We start from the raw sequence: 6009 nt of genomic DNA on the forward strand, positions 1-6009 counted from the left end.
TTTATTGTTTGTGTATAGGAAGGCTACTAACTTTTGCGTGTTGATTTTGTATCCTGCCACTTTACTGAATTGATTGATAAGTTGAATTAGTTTTTCTGTGGAGTTTTTGGGGTTCTCTATGTATATTATCATATCATCTGCAAATAGTGATAGTTTGACTTCTTCTTTTCCTATTTGGATTCCTTGGATGTCTTTCTCTTGTCTTATTGCTCTGGCTAGGACTTCCAGTATTATATTGAAAAGCAGTGGTGAGAGTGGACATCCCTGTCTTGTTCCAGATCTTAATGGAATTGCTTTCAGCTTTTCACCATTGAGGATGATACTGGCTGTTGGCTTGTCATAGATGGCCTTTATGATGTTGAGGTATGTTCCTTGTATCCCAAGAATTTCAAGGGCTTTTATCATGAATGGGTGTTGCACTTTGTCGAAAGCTTTCTCAGCATCTATTGATATTATCATATGGTGTTTATATTTCTTTTTGTTGATGTGTTGGATAACGTTGATTGATTTTCTGATGTTAAACCATCCTTGTGTCCCTGGAATGAATCCTACTTGGTCGTGGTGAATTATCTTATGGATACATTGTTGGATTCTGATAGCTAAAATTTTATTGAGGATTTTTGCATCAGTGTTCATTAGGGAGATTGGCCTGTAGTTTTCCTTTTTTGTGTTGTCCTTATTCGGTTTTGGTATTAGTGTAATGTTGGCTTCATAGAACGTGTTTGGTATTGTCCCTTCCTTCTCAATTTTTTTGAAGAGTTTGTGAAGGATAGGCACTAATTCGTCTCTGAATCTTTGGTAGAATTCATTTGTAAATCCATCAGGTCCTGGGCTTTTGTTTTTGGGAAGGTTTTTGATTACCATTTCAATTTCGCTGCTTGTAATTGTTCTGTTTAGGTGTTCTATTTCTTCTTGATCTAGCTTTGGGTGATTTTAGAGTTGTAGGAATTTGTCCATCTCCTCTAGATTGTTGAACTTGTTTCCATATAACTGTTCATAGTAGTTACTGATTATTCTTTTGATTTCTGCTGTGTCCATTGTGATTTCTCCTCTTTCATTTATGATCCTGTTTATTTGTGCTTTCTCCCTTTTTTCCTTTGTGAGCCTGGCTAGGGGTTTGTCTATTTTATTGACTTTTTCAAAGAACCAGCTCTTGGTTTCATTGATCTTTTGGATTGTTTTTTTTAGTTTCAATTTCATTTATTTCTGCTTTGGTTTTTATTATTTCTTTTCTTCTACTGGTTTTGGGTTTTTTTTGTTGTTCTTTTTCTAGATCTCTGAGCTTTGAGATTAGGTTGTTTCTTTGAGTTCTTTCTTGTTTTTTGATGTGAGCTTCTATTGCTATATATTTTCCTTTTATTACTGCTTTTGCTGCATCCCATACATTTAGGATATTAGTGTCCTCCTTGTCATTCAATTCAAAGAATTTTTTAATTTCTTCTTTGATCTCCTCATTAGTCCAGTGGTCTTCCAGTAGTTTGGTTTTTAATCTCCATGAGGTAGAATAGTTCCTTGCCTTCTTTTTATGGTTTATTTCTAGTTTGATGCCTTCATGGTCAGAAAAAATGGTTGGTATGATTTCAATCTTGGTGTATCTGTTGATGTTTGTCTTGTGCCCCAGTACGTGATCGATCCTGGAGAATTATCCATGTGCGCTTGAGAAAAATGTGTACTCCGTTTTTTTTGGGTTTAGTGTTCTATAGATGTCTGTTAAGCCCAAATGCTCTAGGTCCTTATTTAGAGCTTTAGTTTCTTTACTTATTTTTTGTCTTGTTGATCTATCCATTGTTGATAGTGGTGTGTTGAAGTCTCCCACTACGTATGTGTTTTCTCTGATGTCTGTTTTCAGAGAGGACAACAGTTGTCTGATATATTTTGGTGCTCCTTCGTTTGGTGAGTATATGTTAATGAGTGTTATTTCTTCTTGAAGTATTGTCCCCTTGATCATAATGTAGTGACCACTGGGGTCTCTTTTTATTTTTTTGAGTTTGAAGACTGTTTTATCTGATATAAGTATAGCTGTTCCTGCTTTCTTTTTTGGTCCATTGGCTTGTAGGATTGTTTTCCATCCTTTAACTTTAAGCCTATTTTTATCTTTTGTAGCTAAATGTGTTTCCTGGAGACAGCAAAAGGTTGGGTTTTGTTTCTTAATCCAGGCTGCAATTCTGTGTCTTTTTATTGAAGAGTTTAGTCCATTTACATTTAGAGTTAATATTGATATGTTAGCATCTGTATTTGCCATTGTGATTTTCTTTCCTTTGATTTTATTTATTCTTTTAATAAATTTTTTTTTTGGCCTTCTTTCATTGTTATTCGTCCCTCTGAGGTTCTGGCTTTAGGACTCCTTGTAGTATTTTTTGGAGTGGGGGTTTAGTTGTAATGAAATTCCGGAGTTTCTGTTTGTCTGGGAAGGTCCATATTCTTTCTTCAAAGAGGAAGGAGAGCTTTGCGGGATAGAGTATTCTTGGTTGGCATCTGTTTTCTTGGAGTCTGTTGACTATGTCCCTCCACTCTCTCCTTGCCCGTAGTGTTTCTTCGGAGAAGTCTGATGTCAGCCTGATTGGCTTTCCTTTGAATGTTATCTGTTTCTTCCCTCTTGCCAGCTTCATTATTTTTTCCTTGTCCTGGATTCTTGGGAGCTTTACTATTATGTGTCTTGCTGTAGTTTTCCTTTTGTCGTGAAAGTTTGGTGTTCTTCTTGCTTCTTGTATATCAATTTTCAGCTCCTTCTTCACATTTGGGAAGTTCTCTTCAATTATCTCTTTGAATATTTTCTCTGTTCCTACATCTCTCTCCTCTCCTTCTGGTAGTCCTATAACTCTTATATTTCCTTTCCTCATGGAGTCAGATAGTTCCCGAAGTCTTTCTTCGTTCTTTTTCCTTTGTACTTCTCTTTCCTTTTCTGTTTTGGTTCTTTTTATTTCTGTGTCTTCAAGATTACTTATTCGTTCTTCCATTTCATCTATTCTGCTTTCATTGCTTTTCCCAGAATTCTTTAGTTCTTCCATTAATTCTTTGATCTCCTGCATTTCTTTTACTTCCCTTTTTAGGGACTCAATTTCCTTCTTCTGACCATTGTTTTCCCTCTCTAGGGACTCGATTGCATTCTTCTGATCGTTGATTATTTTTCCCTTATCATTGTTTTCCTTTATGACTTCTGTCAGTTTTTTTTTTTTTTTTTATAGAGGCATGTTTTATTTATTTATTTATTTGTTTGTTCGTTTGTTTTGTTTATACATGCACTGGGTACAGTCAGAAGCGCGGGAGGGTGAGAGAATTCACCAGAGCCAGAGCGGGGAGCAGAGCAGGCAGAAGGACCGAAGGACACTGCTGAGGGGAGCAGCGGGCGGCAGGAGAGGTCTGCACGCCATGTGGGACCCTCCTCCGGTGGCCGGGGAGCAGCCGGGAATCGAACCGGCGCTGCAGAGGCTGCGGGCAGCTTCGCAACCCAGCGCTCAACCGCTGCGCCACCGGGGAGGCCCACCTTCTGTCAGTTTTTTAATCACGGCAATTTTAAATTCTCTTTCTGGAAGGCTCAGAAGTTCTTCCAAGTTACTGTCGTTGCAATCTGGGGGCTGGTTTTCTTTTTGTGGTGTGCTTTTTCCCTGGGGAGTTGCTAGGTTGCGTGTGGTTCTTCTACTCCCTACTGTCTGTTTTCTAATTTGCCGTATGCATTGGGACAGTGTGTTGTTGGGACTGGCCGGCATCTTGGGCGAGCTTCTCTGCTCCCCTCTGGTTCCTCCTGGAGCCATATGTCAGTTTCAAGCAGTCTTTACTGGAGAAAGGTCCCTGTTCTAAAATGCCGATGTGAGGACACACTCCCCTGTGCGCCTGGTCTGCCCCAGCGGTGGGTTCCTGCTCCCCCTCTGGGCTTGGACTGCAGGCCAGAGGTGGTCTGGCGTGGGCGGACTTCCCCCGCTCACCTCTGGCTCCTGAGGAAGCCTTCTTTACTGAAGAAATGTCCCTGTTCTAAAATGGTGATGTGGGACACACTCCCTGCGCGTCCGGTCTCAGGCACACTCTTCTGCGTGCCTGGTCTGCCCCGGCTGTGGGTGCTCGCTCCCCCTGTGGGCTCAGACTACTGGTCGGAAGGGGCCCGGCGTGGGCTAACTCCCCAGCCACTGGCTCCTCCAGGAGCCTCTGCTGGCTTCAAGTCGCTAGGTGGCGCCAGAGATCTCTCCTAGAGCCCTTGGGGAGCTGATTTTCCACCCCGTGGGACTGGGAACAGAGCGGGAATGGTAGGGTAAACCTCAATGGCTTTGGGGTGCTGTGTCTGCCTTGTGCCCCACTGTCGTGGGGAACCCACGCCCCTAATTTCGTGCCCCAGGTCTCAGTTCCAAAGCTCTCAGTTCCAGGATGCGGGCTGTAGCCCAGTTCAGTGGCGTGGGGATGGCGCCTTTTGAATCCAGCTCCCTGCCTGGGCGCCTGGTTCCTGCTCACTCAGTGAGGGCCTCCACGCGTCTACCCGCAAGCCTAGGTCGCAGGTGCGGGGACCCGCGCTTGCTTTTCAACCGCACTGCTTTTCTGCGCTATCCCGATTCTGGTCTGCGCCGCTTTTCCGCGCAATTCCGATCCCGATCCGTGTCTGCTTTTCCAGCGCGCCGCTTTTCCGCGCAATCCCGGTCCCGATCCGCGTCTGGTTTTCCAGCGCGCTGCTTTTCCGCGCAAGCTTACCGGGCGGCCCAGGGCTGTGTCCTGGTGCTGGCCTCCTCCTGGGGGGCGGGGTCTCTCTTTAATGGCGCCTGGAGCTCACCTCCGCGGCGGATCCTGCAGGGTTCTCCACAGCTCCTGTTCACGGGGTGTGGTGGCTGCAATAGTTCCTTTCCACTCACAGTCCCGCTTGCTGCGTCGTTTGCTCTTGTTGGTCCTTTTAGTTTGTTGTTTCCCTCCTCTCTGCTGGTCGGAGAGTGCCGCCTCTGTGGGCGGGGGAGGGGAGCAGGGTTTTGCGCTTTCCTCCCTTCTGGTCCTCTTTTATGGCCACTTTCTTCTTCGGGCAGTTTGCTGGAGTCCTCCGTTTATCTTCCGTGTCCCAGTTCTCACTGGGACCTGCCGCTTTTCCTCCCTATTAACTTTTTTTAATGGGAGATCTTACTCGCAGCGTCTCCTCGCCGCCATGTTGCTCCACCCATTCTTATGACTTTCATTATACAAATCTTTCACCTTGTTTATTCCTATGTACTTAATTTTATGTACTTGTAAATGGGATTGTTTTCTTGATGTCCTTCTCTTCTAGTATATGCTGTTTGCATACTGTATACTGATTTTGTAACATGCCACTTCACTGATTTATTCTTTCTAATAGTTCTGAATCCTGAGAGTCTAGATCCTTCTCTACCTCTTCTGAGGTAGACAGGATTCAAGTCACTTAGCCTGAGCTGTAAAATGGAATACTTTTTCTTCGAAGGATTAATGTGAGATTTTAATAATAATGTATATGAAGGACTCTGCAGACAGTAAAAACTGATTAAAATATCACCAATTATTTCCTAAAAACCATAAAAAAGGAAATATTACAACACCTATCTCCTGGGTGAACCTCAAGAGTTTTTTTTCAAAGGCAATTTAAAAATTTCCTTTAAGAAGGAGAACCATGGGGTCTCCCCGCGGTGCAGCGGGTTAAGCGCAGTACTGTGATGCTGTCCGCAGCCTTTGCAGCGCGGGTTCAATTCCTGGACAGCCAGGGAGAAACCCACATGGCATGGTAGACCTCTCCTGTCTCACCTGCTGCTCCCCTCAGGAGTATTTTCAGTCTGTCTGCCTGTTCTGCTCCCCACTCTGTCTCTGGTGAATTCTCTCACCTTCACACACCTCTGACTGTACCCCAGTTCTTGTATAAAATAAAATAAATCTTAAAAAAAAAAGAACCATGAACATTTCTGTTAACCATATTTATGCTAATAACAATGTTAGGTGGATGATATAAAAATACTAATCATAGTGACCGCATAAAAACGAAGAGTAGACTTTAATGCCTAAAATGAAAAATAAAATGAAATGTTTCTCTAAGAA

The sequence above is a fragment of the Talpa europaea genome (genome assembly GCF_964194135.1).
Source record: "Talpa europaea genome assembly, chromosome: 15".
Lineage (NCBI taxonomy): Eukaryota > Metazoa > Chordata > Mammalia > Eulipotyphla > Talpidae > Talpa > Talpa europaea.